This window comes from Hermetia illucens, chromosome 4, assembly GCF_905115235.1.
Source record: "Hermetia illucens chromosome 4, iHerIll2.2.curated.20191125, whole genome shotgun sequence".
Lineage (NCBI taxonomy): Eukaryota > Metazoa > Arthropoda > Insecta > Diptera > Stratiomyidae > Hermetia > Hermetia illucens.
Window position 1 is genome coordinate 112,981,755 of NC_051852.1, and position 16,006 is coordinate 112,997,760.

The 16,006-nt window shown below is 41.0% G+C and overlaps 1 protein-coding gene across 1 annotated transcript in view; it reads right to left on the reverse strand.

Annotated features, from left to right (window-relative positions):
- Window positions 1-16,006, reverse strand: part of LOC119653792 (protein PRY1-like) — a 131,604-nt gene that overhangs the window by 28,809 nt on the left and 86,789 nt on the right. The gene's annotated exons all lie outside the window — the stretch shown is intronic.

The following is a 16,006-nucleotide window of genomic DNA, read 5'->3' on the forward strand; positions in this document are numbered from 1 at the left end:
GATGGTAGCCTGAAGAAGAAGGAAGTATACAGGATGAACTTGTATTATATTGAATGAAAAGCTTGTGTTCATGACTTTCAGCACAAGCTTTCTGAAGGTAATCCTTATAAATCAAGAAAAGGCCCATCCATTGATTTATGTGTAACTGACAATGGCGGAGAACCTTGAACTTTTTCAAGAACAGAGATAGACTAATGAGCGGGCATATATTTAATATAACTTCTATGTAGTCAATGAGGAATAAAATCAATGATAATTCACAGGGAATTGTGGTTTTTTTTTCTTTCCCGGGTGATATTCATATCTCCATGAAAATCTATTCAATATGGTTAGTTTTCCAGACGGATTGGATTAAGTTAAACCCGTTTGAGAAGACACCGGGAAAGGCTATTTCTTTTTAAATGTAAAGGAGATAACTTAGTATTTCAAGTTAAAGAGGGAGTTCTCTCCGTGCAGGTGAAAAGTTGAGATTGTTAATTTAAATTTAACACCTGAGTGGGGGGTAACGTTTTTAAACCTTTTTGCATTATTTTATTTGATTTTCTGAATGGAGAACCTTTTAAGAATTTTGTGAGAAAATTTGGAATAAATCGGAGCAAAACTATAGAAGATGCAGCGGTTTGGGCAGCTATTTCACTTATATGACTCAGCGCGGACTCATGGCTGGAATGCAAAAAGATGCAACTGCTATTGTATTGCATTCGTTCACGTGTAGTGTTCTTCCCAAGGGTGTTTCGGATGCCATTAAGCCAATATTTGAGCAAAGATGGCCTCCTGGAACGATGTATCGGAAGTTTTACGCAGAACAACAATGAGAATTCGAACCAATTTATTTGGAAAATCTCACCAGTGTATTTGAATCAAATCTCTGTCATCGTCTAGATTGCAGCTTATGTGGTAGCCTGTGTCTTCAAGGAAGCTTCTTTGCTTTACTTACTTTCATGTAAGGCATGAGGATCAGTAGTGGACCAAGCGTCCATGAATGGGCGCGATAAGTCGAATGGAGCCGGAAGCTCCCAAAAGGTTAAAAATTGTAATTTCGAAAAACCTTTCCAACTTTGATTTTTTGATTTCAGATCATCCAGCGACGAGTTATGAGGGGCACCGCAATTCTACTTGTTTTCGAGATGCTTCCGAATGATTGTTGCCATCGCTTTACTTTTAAGGTTTTGTGTGAAATAAAACCTTATTAAAATCGATTCAATGTCTATTTGCTTGTCTATCTGTCCATCTGTTTGTCTGTCTGCCACACTCGATTTACTTCTAAACTGCTGAACCGATTGTTACGAAATGTGTCTGCGGTCTGTGTGTCCCTTTACATGCAGCAGTTTCAAGTTTCAAAGGGTGCTCCCCATACATGCGAAAGGATGGTGTAAATTTTCTTTTCACAGAACATGATCATGTGGGGTACCAAATGACAAGGCCCAATTAGTACGTTTAGAAACTGATCTGCTTTCTGAAATTGGGTGAAACATAGTAAAACAAGGCTTGTTCTCAGAACCTGCCCAACCGAAAGATCTGAAAAAAAAAACCACCGTGATACAGCTATATGAAATCTACCCTTCAAAATACATCCCGTTCCGATGTCTTGTTACTATATGTTACTATATTTTGGAAATTTACCCGAAAACCTTCCTTAAGCTTATCCTAGAAGTACAAAATTTGGCATTAGTTTAGGTGATAATATATTTTGTTGATAGTTGATCTGACTAAGGCTTCAGATTTCAGCAACACCATTGCTTTGTTACTTAGTTGACAGTTTCCTGAGCAATGTTCCAATGCTTCCTTGCTTCGTTCTGTTTTCATCCAAATCAAGTACTGTAGGAAGACACTGATCGCAAATATTCTTTTTGCCTCTATATACTTTCAACTGGACTGGTATTGCCTTTTCTTTACGATATTGCATTTGAACTCGATTTTACACATAAATGGTAATTTATATCAACGATTATCGAGTTGGTTGAGGGTTAGCTTTCGATCTCGCGTCTCAGGTTCAAATTCTGGTTTTGTCTTGGATGTTTACGTTCATCTCATTATTGTGAGCTGGGTCGGTAATGAAACTGAAGCACAGTTTCAAATGAAATGAAAACAAATAAAAAGTAATAGGAAAGGAGAAATGGTGTGGATTGCCACAAAAGTGTGAACACGGGATGTCTGGCTTATATCCTGTGATTTTAAAAACTTCACTGGCTCAGTCTTTGATATAACATACAGTTTTGTACCGTTAGTTTCATTCCGAGGAACGCCTTAGACTTCTTACAAGTTACCTTGGGCCATTAGTTGGTTTAGCATTGTGATCTTCCCTGAGCTGAGTCGACTGGTATTCGATTTTCAGTGCCAATAGAAATTCCACGCCACCAGTGAGGTTTAAACCGTGACCTTCCGTTGCAACAGATTCGTGCTCTAACCATTAAACCATTTGGACACTCCAGAAGTATATTCGACGGAATTCTCGGTCTAAATATGAAGTGAATATGATATAAGTGATCCAGCAATTGATGTATTTTGCAGCCCCATATACATATTACATTTGGTTATGTGCATAGATTTTCTCATAGATTTGTTATCTATCTTATCTATATTAGCCAAAGTAGGGACGATAAAGTGGCCAACGCGGATATCGGGATGGCTGGGATAATGTTCAATATATGACCGCGATTGGGAGAATGGATTCCATTGTATGGCGTGAAATGCAATTGTCGCCCCTGCGTTATGTGTGACCTATCTATTGCCACTTCCGCCTCCCGATCACAGTGTGTACGACTACCTGTCAGGCCAACATACTCTGATGATACAATACAGACAGGTGTTCGGGAAGACCTGGAGTCTTTGAGTAACAGTGCAGTTCACTTTTCATGTGCAATTCCTATATAGCAACGCAGAAAACACAGAACAGTCTCAACTTGATCTTGGTGTTGAGATAACTTCTTTTCCAGATTTTAACCGGGGCAGGGAAATTGGATCTAGCACTGTTAATGCGTCGGATAATATTCAGCTCAGTTCAAGATATAAAAATTGATAAACGCCTTCAATGCTTCGCCTATTAATACAAATAGGGAGAGTGCGATGATCCGTCAAACTGAGAACTTTGAATTTTGATTGAGAATCGAGGGATTCCTAACCCTTAATGGGGGACGGGACCGATTTGGAAGCAACATACTTGTTCGGTTGTGGTCTACGGAACCCTCATTCGTGGGCAAACACACAAGTTGCAAAAAATATGACTTGCGGTTTCGTCCAGAGCACAGGCAGCTCATCAGACACTGTCTCACTTCTGACCTGGGAGCAGCGCGACCGATGTGGTTACAAGGTCGTATTTGCTCCCTTATATTAATTCAAAAATACGACATGTGTATGATGATACATGAATGAATGAACTTTGAATTTGTTGGTGTTTATCTTTAGTCTAACTCCACTTGCCTCACTTTCTAAATCCAGAGCCATTTGGCCAAGGTCCATGACCTGGTGAGAGAGCAAACCGATGTCATTTGCGTAGTTACGGTGTTTGAGGAAAGATGTCATCGTATATTCAATTCTTCTATGACCTCCGGACAAGGTAACATGCATAGCGTTATCCACAACAAGAAGAAATAATATCGGTGACAAGATGCAACCCTAGCGTATTCCGTTTTTGACCTGAAAATGCTCTGAGAGTTTACCGGAGCGGAAACCAACATGCTCTCTGTCATGAAGCTTTTGAGATGTTCTTTGAACCGTTTCAGTAATATTTGGGATATTATCTTTGCGACGCTTGGGAGCACACAGATACACCTCGATTTGTCACACTCAAATCGGGTGCCCTTCTTTGGAAACTTAACGATCTCTGGGAAATGTCTCGGATTCCTAAGATTTTCGAGTAAACGGAAGTAGCAGACTTGTAGCAACTTCGAGTGTAACGATAAAAAACTCTGCGGGGAGATCGTCAAGCCCAGTGGCTTTAGTCTGTTTGAGTGCATTGATGACCGAAATGATTTCTCTTCTGCTTGGAGGAACAGTTCGTATCCGCATGCTACGGTGAGTAGTCATTTCATCTACAAGAGGAGGAACCCACCAAATGTGATACGGTTAAGAATGGTGGTGAAGCGTTCTTTCTATATCTTCAACTGCTAACTTTCTTCACAGGACCAGCGTAATAGCAAATTCCCTTTTGTCACGTCGTATACCAGGTTGAATATTTTGCTCGGGATCGCAGTTCGAGCGCGTCATGACCACCGTCATTAGCAGGGGTCAATAGAGCCTTCAACCTCTTCTGTTCATCGATCCGCTTTACAATCAATCAGATCTTATGACATCCTTTCGGGATGTGGCCGGCGAACTGCGTTGTACCATAGAACAAGCAGTTTTGATGGTTGTCTAATGTTGATCGATATTTTTAGGCGGGTGACCTAATATATCTGCCGTCCGATCAGCAAGATTGCTCCTCGACTGGATCATACAAGCGGCCGATCTTGACCTTGGTTGGTCACAGATTTCCAGCTCTGCGAGGAGTGAGGGCCGCAGCAGGCAATCGAGCGTAAGTGAGGCTAAAGTTAGCGCTTTCCAGAAGACAACTCGTGCACGGTACAATTGTGATGTTCTATAATCTGGACCGTAGTCTTACAGTCAGACGTTTGTTAGAAACGGGTCCCAAGTCAAAAGAGCGCGCCTTCCAGTCCGATACCAGATTCGCGTCTGCTATCAGTTGGCTTTCCAGAGTACAAAAGCATATTGCGATAAGTGTGGCAAGAGAGGGGGAGTACTCTCCAGAGTCCCAACACCTTATTTCGCTAACGTGCAGAATGTCCAGTTGGAACTTTGACTCGAGTCGGAGAAAGCGAGCATTTTGAGGAGTCGAGAAGTGTTGCAGAAACCAATCATAGTCCGTTTTCGAAAGTCAAAGGTCTTCGGCATGAGGTGAGTCCTTGTCTGAGGCGTTGTTGATATTTCGGTAGCAATAAAGTTTCGAAATTTTCTATCCTCTTTCGGCAAGCTGGGAACACTTTGAATGTATTCTGAAGCCCCAACCCATAACGCAGATGCGCAGTTAGGTTTTGTCCACCGCCTAAGGGGGGAAACCACATTAGCTGGTTTTCAGAATCGATTTTTTATTGCATAGATCGTTAACTTAGCTATCCTAAAATACGCTGTAGAAATGTCAAAGCGAAATTCGTGTTGCTTTAGATTCTATGAGCGTAGAACCGAGCGATTATCGGGTACAGACTCCAGCACCCAAGAGGTTGTTACTTTTCGTCCTTACGTAGCGCTACTTAGATAGCGTATTTATAAATACTTGGCGTCAGTCTCTTTTACGAGTGCACTTTGTTTTTTTTGTGACTATATTTTGTTTGTAATTACGAGTGAGAAATGCCTTTTCATCGAGTTTTCAGACTTCTTTTTCCAAAACCGTTTTTTAATAATAATAATAATAATCGTTGGCGCAACAATCCATGTTGGATCAGGGCCTTGAAGTGTGTTAGAGCACTTCATTCAAGACCGTAACGGTACACTAGGAGGCAATGTGGTCAGCATTGCGCTCGCCCGAGATTATTACCCTGATTTGACTCAGGTACTAATTCACAGCTGAGTCGACTGGTATCCGACGTCAAATCACGATACAAATTCCACTGCCACCAGTGAGATTTGAACCGCGACCTTCCGTACGACAGCCTTGCGCTCTAACCACTCAGCTATCCGGACACAAAAGCGTTTTTTGCCATGTTTTAAGGGTGTTTTTGTTTATATTATTTGTAAAAAAAGCGGTGAAAATGTTATTGTCTTTTTGAGCAACGCAGTTCTTGATTATAACTATTTTCAACTGCATTCAGGTTCATATTCACAGAATATAAATGGGAACTATCCCACGCATACAGTGAGTGACGTGGAGTTTAAAGGGGGCTCCATGCATGCAAAGGGGAGATGTAAACCATTTTTCCACCGGATATAGTCATGTGGGGTATCAAATGAAAGGTTTCGATTAGAACTTTCCGAACTTACCTAGTTTTAACGTGAATTATAAAGAGCGCGAGTAAGAAGTCAAAATATGCACACTTAAAGTGAGATAGGACTAATTTTCTGAAACTATCCAACCTAAAAATCCCAAAAAATCAGGGTGGTGTGCATATATGAAATCTCAAAATATTTGCATGACAATATCTCACATACGCATGCTCAATTTTATGTAAATCGGGCCATTAACGCCAAAGTGATAGCAGTTCAAACTTATTAATTTCGCGCGAATTTACTGCATTTGAAGCCATGCAAACAAGATGCTGACGTCGTATTAACGAGAATAATTGACATTCGCGTGAAATATTAAAGTCCCGGATGTGAAGAAGTTACCTCTCCAGCCCTTTTACCCTTTGCTGCTATAAGATAAGCACTTATTTTGTATCTGCTTTTGCGCATGGAATTAGCTATAATCGGTAGAGTATGACTGACTCCGTTGAATTTTAAATTATTATGCAAGTGCAGCTGCCACGCATTCAAAGTTACTCGTATAGGGAAACACAAAACCTGAAGCGTCCAGCTTTCGTTTTCCCGCCTTGCTTATTTTTGATTTAAATTTTTCAAAAAATTTACGAGAAGTTCTTTGGAACATGACAAATGTAAGGTTCAAATTGGATTGAATTACACTAAACAGCGAAAGCATTCATGAAAATAGGTCTTCTAATGTGGTTTCCCCCTCGATATAGAGAATTTAAGCCAAATCATATTATTCGGCTGCTATTCAGTAATAGGACGAAATACCAGCGAGGTGTGAACACAACTCAAATAACTCATATTGATATCACTCCACCTTCACTTACGCTGCATCACTAGCGTGATTTATCTTTGTATCCAATACTGTCCGAAGGTAAAAAGTTATCTTTGGTTTAGTCGTGAATAGTATTTAGTCTAGTCTACTTTTTCAAAAGGGCCCCTAATAAAATAATAACGGGGATGGGAAGAATCCGTGAAGCCTCTAGTTTTCAATTTGATTGGATGACTCTGGGTCTCAGCATAGATTCTACCCATTGTTTAAGTTAGGCTTTTGAGTGTTTTCAGTACCAAATTTTATTAAATGCTTCTTCTTGATCCAGAAGGGCAAGGGCGAATGCGGCCAATGAAGATTGCAAAAGGAAGTAACACTGATTGATGTAAAGTAAAGTAAGTTTCACTATCATGGTGGCCCGTTTTCGGTATGAGAATTACATGTACTCGTATCTAGGTGTTACGAAGTAACCTTTTTTTGCTGCTTCTGTAGCATACTTGGACTTGGACCAGGAGGCTTACAAATTTGCAAACTGTTTATTGATCAGGGGATTTTGTTAGTCAGCACCGAATCAAATTTCGCAGGAAGATTTCATTCAGACACCCTCCGAGGGTGGGTCCCTACGGCTGAATAATCTTTATAGCGGGTTACAAAACACCATACTACAATAGATCTTCTGACGTACTAAGCTGGCAGACAAAGCCCAAATGAGTTCGTCCTTTCGCTTTGAGTTTGTTTACAAATTGTCAGACAAAAATTCAATCTCAGGATATAATCGGAAAGCTTTAGAATATAAACTTTCCTCTTCTGTGCAATCGTACATGCATTTGTAAGCATGCAGAATGCTAACGTCACCAAGAATTCTGCCCATCGCGTGTTTCCCTAGAATTCGTCTTAATCCTTTATGATCGACTCTAATTTTAGTTGAAACTCATTCGCTGTGCATGTCCTTTCCATTTCAGTTTTATATGTCGGACCGTCGCGAGCAAACATTCTATTATCCTGTTGACTCAATATGGAGTGCACAACGTGCAAATAGCTTGCAGTCGTATGCAAGTACTGAAGTCATTCGCAAATATGCAAATTCCGAAATGGGGTCTTCAAGGTTTTGGACGGAAACGGCCCCATTTAGATTGTAGCTTTTTATTTCAGTACATTTCAGTTTATGCTACAACCCAGTCTGACAAGTTTACACTACTGGTGAAGTGGGGGTGGCTGGCTTGTGAAAATGTTACCGTTCAAAGTGATTTTGTAAGTGGGTAAACATCGTAGAAAAAATCCATTAAAAGTAAATTGACGAGCTTCTACGGTTGCTGCCAATATACGTAAATATTTGCGGGCTGAGTGTTTTCTGTGGGAGCCATTTAAAAATTGCTCGTTGGAGAGAAAATATAGATAAAAAAATAGTAACGAAATTCATAAAGTAGATTATAAATTACTTTTAATACCGGTAAATATCTTGGCGTTTGATAAAATGTAGTATTATACAATAGTCATCAGAGAATATTTTGGAATTAGTTAGCATTTAGCTATGGTGGTCAATTGGTGGCGTGGGATGTGGAGTGATACCAGCTGCTGTTTACCTGAGGAGCTCAAAGTTTCTACCATCGTCCGTTATATTACTGTTCCATCCCTTCGAAGATGTACTCAATGGGGGACTTTCCATAAAAATTACAGAAGGGTGCAGCCGAATATTTCGCGGTATAAAAAGAGAAACCCGAAACATATTAAAGAAAGGTGAGGCGCTGAGAATGCAATCTCTTAAAAATTAATTATCAAAAAACAGGGACCATCGAATTAATAGCGACCACTTCGGTAGTGATGTGTGGAATCAAGGACAAGTGTTGTCACACTTCTTCGTAATAGGTAACGACTAACGAAAAGCTTTCAGCAATTATAATAAAGGCTAAACTCTAAGGTGTAGGTGAATAAACGCCATGCACCTACAGGGGAGTTGGCTCTTGCATCAAGTTATACAATGAATAGATGAATTCAATTCGGACGAGTGGTTTGAGATCGGCAATAGTTTGGATTTGTTCTGTAAAGCAGGTGATGCAGAAGCCCTGCGAGTATCGCGTTGGCCAGCATAAGCATATGATTGTATTGATAAAGGTAGTTTATACAAAATTATGCTTGACTACTATCATCATTCATAGCAAATATAATGAACGAAGCTTCGACTGTGGCAACGAAACTGTTTGGGTGCTCAGAGGTGGCAGTGAGGAAGACGGGGCGGCAACCCTGTCGACCAAAACAAAACCAAGTGGGCGAGGAGAACCTCCATAGTGGTGGCACCGGGAGACGCTGTACTCACTTTGGCTTGTCGACCGTGATGCAGTAGGCGAATGTTTCAAGGGCCTAATCAGGGCGATCAGAACCGAGTCTGCACAGGGACTCATCTGAAGTGGCGATTTGGTCACGAAACCTTACCAGGGGTATACTGGTACCATGGGAACCGGGATAGCCCCTGGACTCTCATACTTCCGGTGAACTCCCGTTGTATGGGAGTACAGCTCGGTTGTTTGCGGTAGGCCGCCTAGTGGAAGTTTCATGTTAGTTGTGGTTATGCTCAAGCGAGAAGAGACCTTCGGGCCTCGGCTAAGTACCATCTATAAGATATTCTCCACTATCTTGCTAGGCTGGATAGCCCCATACGCCCAGAACATCATTGGTCCATACCAAAGAGGCTTCACTCCAGGCAAATCAGCAACAGATCAGATTTTCTCTGTGTGGCAAGCGATGGAAAAACTGTTGGAATATGGACATCAGTTGCACAATCTTTTCATCGATTTTAAAGCCGCCTATGATAGCATAGTCAGGGTAAAACTGTGCCCGGCCATGAGAGAATTCGGTATCCCGACGAAATTAATAAGACTGACTAGGCAGACCATGGCCAATGTGTGATAAAAGGATAGGATAAAAGGAACAGGATCACTCTCGAGACCATTCAGCATCGACAACGATCTAAGACAAGGGGACGCCTTATCATGCGTCTTCTTCAACCAAACACTGGAAAAATTGATTCTCGATGCAGATGTAAATGCAAGAGGCACCATCCTCTTCAAGTCCGCCCAACTACTGCCCTACGCTGACCATATTGATATTATAGGAAGAACAACCCGAGATGTATAGTCTGCCTTCATCCAGATTGAGCAGGCGACGGTTGGCGCGAGGTCTCGGGCTGTAGATCAATGAAGACAAAGTACCTGGTGACAACGTCAGCGTCAAAAACCAAAGAACGAACAAAACCGAATCGCAGTGGTCAAACTAAAACAATAAAGATAGGAGATTACAACTTTGAAACCGTTGAAAATTTCTCCTATCTAGGGTTGAACATCACAATCGATAACAGCTATGATTATGAAATCCGCGCATGGTTGTTGGCTGCAAACAGAGCCTATTTCAACTTACAAAAACTGTTGTTACTGACTACTAACTGTGTTAGGGTCAAAGCTGTACAAGACAATGATCTTGCCAGTCCTTATATATTCCTCGGAGACCGGGGTTCTTAAAATTGTGAACTCTTGGTCGTGTTCGAGAGAAGAAACATCCGAAGAATTTTTGGCCCCCTACATGAGGATAGCTGATGTGTCCGGATAGCTGAGTGGTTAGAACACAAAGCTATCGTACTGAAGGTCGCGGTTCAAATCTCACTGATGGCAGTGGGATTTGTGTCATGATTTGACGTCGGATACCAGTCGACTCAGCTGTGAATGAGTACCTGAGTCAAATTAGGGTAATAATCTCGGACGAGCGCAATACTGACCACATTGCCTCCTACAGTGTACTACTGTAGTGTACCGTTACGGTCTTGAATGAAGTGCTCTAACACACTTCAAGGCCCTGATCCAATATTGATTGCTGCGCCAACGATTATTATTATTATTACATGAGGATGGACGATTCCGTAGCCTACTTGATGAGCGATACCACGACGATCAGGTTGTGGGTAAAATCCGGTTGAACAGGTTGCGGTGGTGCACATAATCCGCATGGATGAAGAAGATCCAGCCCAGAAAGTCTATAAGGGCAATATGGCAATATCTAAGGCAGAAAGTGAAGAAGAGGCAGACCCTGCCTCAAATGGAGCGATGGCGTAGGTCAGGACGCCAGACAGCTTTTAGGGATATCGAATTGGTGGACCTCGGCGCAAAACTGTGGTGTTTGTAGTTCCTTATTAACGCTGGCCTAGCACGAATACCAGTTGTTGCGCCGTTGATGATGATGACATCGTACTTTGCTATAAATCTTCAGATTGGTAAAGGAGGGTGTATACGGTACAGTACTAAGTTTTACAATTTTTATAATTTGCATCGGAAAAGTTATCAAAACTGCAGTTTGTTGGACCTGTGCGGCGCATAGATAAACGTTGAAATTTGCATAGATAACGGTTGAAATGTACACCAAGAAGTAGAATCCAGTGAAAAAGATCTATAAGAGTGTCATGCAAAGGATTAGAGCACTCAATTGGTGCGGACAGTGGATTATTTGATGAAATGGATGATATTCAGTAATTTTTCTTTGTATTAAATTCCTAGTTTCCCTATTCTCTTCTTGAATCCTCGACTGTTAAAATTATTTGCTGATATTCATATTTCAAAATATAATGATAATTTCATGATTTGATTTAAAATTTGGTCAAAAAATTGAATTGGAAAATTCCTCTAAATATCGAAGAGAGAAATTTAAGAAAGAAGCACTAAAAATTCCAGGGGATAATAAAAAATGGATGGCTTATTAGACTGTTGTCTTATCTGTTGTTGTCTTGTCGAATGTATCCTAAGTACAATATTGGAGTCAAGCACTGCATTGCAGGATAGACTGACGCGCAATATAGTGGCCAACCTATTTCTCTATGAGAGTGAGCTGCCTCGCTTCTAGGGTGATGTGTGGCTTTCAAGAGGCCAAGCCTCTCGTTCACCACGACCGTTAGTGAGTGGTGACAGCCACACCCTTTACAATGTGGCCCTATATTAACGAAACGCTACTGATCTAGTCGAAAAAAAACCTCCGCCAATCCAGGGTGTTATGCAAATCGTGCCCATTGGATAGTTTGCAGTCGGGGGTAACTGACTGAATTCGGACGGAGCCTCACTGATAATTGGCCACCTTAGTGCTTGGCTGTGGCACGGCGGACCACCTCGTGGGAATGAAATGAGTGCACGAATTAGAACAAAGAAAAGTACAACTGGCTAACTAGGCGAAGGCACATCTGCGAAATACTGAGAGCCAGATGGTTACATCTCAAAAGGGAGAAGTTGGGACATTAAGCAGTGGATCCAAAAAACAACAAAGACCACTGCTCAAAAAGCAGGAACAACAAAAAGCACGTCTCAAATCAATATATCAGACGTCAGGAAGGAGACAGGCCCTCAGTGGTGCAGGTGCTAATAGGTACCTGCGTTATCTGTACAAGAAGAGGCTTTTAAGGAGGCTAGACCTAAGCCATCTTTATCGGAGCCAAGAAAGCGAGGAACAGCGGAGATTAGCCTGCATGAGCGGAATGCTCCCAAAAAATCCAAAACTGAACCCAAGAGGGGAGAAAAACCTAGGTCAGGGGTGAAGGCGGCAATCAGGAAGCCCGTCATTGGCTATGCTAGTGCGATCAAGGGCATTCTACTGGCTATACTGCCAAAAACGTTTCCCGAGCAAATACTCACTCGTGAGGAGCAGGAAACTATCGAAAACCTGGTCGTCAGGCAGGTGTGCAAGGGATAGACTGCAAAGCTTATGTTCACCGGGATACTTTTTCGATTAGCTCACATATTGGTGGATTACGCGATGGAGGACATTGCAGAGTGGCTTAGGATTATAGTTGCAAAATTGCCAGGCTGGTTAGGAGCAGAACTGTCGACATGTGTTGGGGATGATATACCAGGGGCACACATAGTGACAGTGTTTCTTCTGAAAGCCGCAACAATAGAAACGGAAGATCTCATGGGTCTCCTAACCGCTCAGAATGAAGATTTCTATGCGCGATTATGGACAGTCTTCAGAAGCAAGGTGGAGGACAAGGCTAGGCTCCTCACGATCGGTGTAGGTGACCGATCCCTGGAGGCAATCAAACGAAGGAATTGCCATATCAACTATAAATTTGGCAACACACTTGTGCACGTGTACAGGGTAAAGCCAAGGAAAGACACTTCGGAGGAGCCATTGAGTAGGAAAGGATTCGTGGTCTGCAAGGAGGAAGTATGCAGGTAATTTGGAACTCTTCTTGGGAAAAACTAGGAGCTTGCATCATTCTTAAACATGATTTAAAATATATATATCTTTCAGAGTACCAGACCCGGGACCATGTGGCTATCCAAATGTCAATTGAAGCCGGGGGGAGCACTCGTAAGGCAGACCCCCATCATGAAATCTGGGGAAGCAGCGACAGCACTTGAAGAGGTGAATACCTTCTTGAATTTATTCATGGCCATAAGTTAGACACATATATCATAGGGAACACTCCAACATTCAGCACTAGACAAGAGTTACTAGACATAACTCTAGGGAATACTCCGATGAACGGGCTGGTCGGGAATTGGAGGGTCCCGGATGAGCCCTCTATGTGGGATCACAGAATAATCAGATTCGAGATTGAGAACAACTCCGAAATATAAAGAATAATAAGGAATGCCAGGAAAATAGTTCCCCGTTATTAAAAAGACTTCATGTTTATTATTTCTCCATTCTACTCCTGTACTATTGTTTCAAGAATAATTGAAAGCAGCACCACTGCTTAGTTTGCAACCGAAAGAGCACTTTCGAAACTACCCCTAGACGAAGCTTTAGTTTATCATGTAAAATGAAATAAATCAGTGATTGCTTTCAGTTTTATGTTTCATATCAAGGACCCTCCTAGCACAATGCTTACGCACTTCTAGATCTATTCGTGCGAATTCTGTACAATGACACAGAAGCAAAATAGTGGAGTCTTCCAGTTGAAGGTATAGTTTGGATAGAATGTAACGACCCAAGGCTAAGGGATGGTGTGTCGGGTGTCGAGGTGAACGGAAGCAATGCGATTCGCGAACGGAGAAAATTTACGTTGCGTACCTTGTAACGGAAATGGCTCTGAATTATTCGCCTGGCAATACAAGACCGGATAGTAAATTTTATGATAATGGAGTAGTAACTCATGGAAATTATTTCAACTCCCTCCTCTAATATCTATTACTGTTCTCATATCGAAAACAAGTTTTATTGGGAACGTGGAGACAATTAGACACGCATTTTAGATCATTTTTCATGGTGAAGTAATTTTTGGATAGAGGTTCTAGTTTCCTTTTCACATTTGCGTAATGTAGAAAAAAATCGGAATAAAGTTTGCGTTATTTAATTGCCTTTGCTTGTTTAATTATATTCAGCGGAATTACTATTTTAGAGGACCTAACTGGCCTGGCAGGCTGCAGATTAAGTTTGGGGACGAAATTGACCATTTCAACTATCCACTAAAGAGGTTCTGATGTGGTAAGATGAAGTAGAAGAACGCTTAATGACCTATAACTTCGTATTGCACTGTCATAAGCCTTGAAGTTTCTCTACTTAATTCATCCCTAATCTCATGACGCTCTTCTGTACTAATCTATATAAGCCCCGATTTATTGTTTATTAAACAAGCAGAACTTTTGGACAAATTGAATAATAAACAAGAGCAGAAAACTATGTATAGAGGAAGTATTGGATAGAATAGAAGGTGCTGTCAAACTAAATTTAGAAGTGGTGGCATACTTGGCAGAGATCCAGTGTCAGTCAGTCTTTATAGAAGTTGATTATTTCGGCTCCTTACTAATTTCTTGTTAGAGAGGAAATGTCAAAAAGTGCACGCTTATAATCGCACGCTTACGATAAAATAGGTCTGGAATAATTCTTATACAGATGAGTAAGAGAAAGAATTTTTACCGTATAAACAAAAAAAAGTAAGTAAGTGAAAGGCCCAAAAATGGCTGAACTTCAATGAAAGAAGTTATTAAGGATTAGCGCAACGTTCAACATGACATTGACTTTTGTAGAAGAGGTTGGAACTAGTGAGAAGTCAATGCGCCAATTGGTTAGTGTTTTATCGTCGAGAAACTTATGGTTAAGACGTTTATTTTCACAGCCCTTCATTTGGACATTTTCATTCCAAAGCCAAGCATCTCGGTTGACGAACCGCTTACCTGGCTTGGTGACACCGAGGGTTGCATAGGCCGCTTTGTGGATCATGTATTTAACCTGGTTTCACGATTCTTCGACATTTTTAATTGTTAATTGCGTAAGTAAGACCGTTTCGTTCGTGTACCTCACGCTATTTTATCGGTGCTTTGACTCCAATGGATTGGGTTGGATTTGACTCAAACACTGGTTTATGCCTTTTTCACCGTCCGAGAAAACCTCTCCAGAGATTGACCGACCAGTCGGACCTGATCTTGACAGAGAATTACAATTATAATTAAGCCCCCGGTTCTTCATATGTGTAAGGAATGCAGGATTGAGAAAGTGGACCAAACCTAAAGAGTGTGAAGTGGTTTGGAAAACGACACGGAAAAATAAGTTATGATCACATATGCTTTTATCTGATCAGGTGGAATACTAGAGAATATGATCTGTTTGAAGAACCGTTCACTCCTTTTAATTTATTTAGATTTCAGCAATATGTATACTGAAAGGATTTTAGAATTATTATGCTTAAGACGGATCTTTAGGAAAAGTTTTATCGGGGAAAAAATGACGGCCCGAGATGTTGCATGTTCATGAGTTAAAATTCAATTACTGAATATATTTGCTGTTAGAGATTGATTTTCATTCGATTATACGCAGGATTCCCGTTTCCTCTTCTACATAGTATTTTTATCATTTTCCTCATTTCACTTTCAATTTCCTGCATCACAACCCCATTTCAAATGACCAAGTTAATAATTAATAATTAGGCACCTTTATATTTTTCCAAACCGAAATTACTATCACCCTTTGTTTACCCATTTAGAATCGCAATGCTATATAAATACCCATGGTAGCTTTCAATTAAAGGCATTTTCGTCTAACGGATCAATGCACTTAAAGAAGTAATTTCTAGGTTTGTGAAGCTAAGAAGGTGAGTTATGTGGATTTTTGTGGTTGGGCGGGACGCGTAATGACATTCTCTCATATGAGTGATACCTGATGAAAAGAAAAACAGTTTTATTTGGTTTCACGCTACTTGGCGACCACATGACTGCAAGAAGATGAATGTTCTTGAGGGACTGGTATGTAATTTGAGGAGGTTTAGAAAGCATTTCAACTGAGATCGAACAATTTTGATAACAAAAA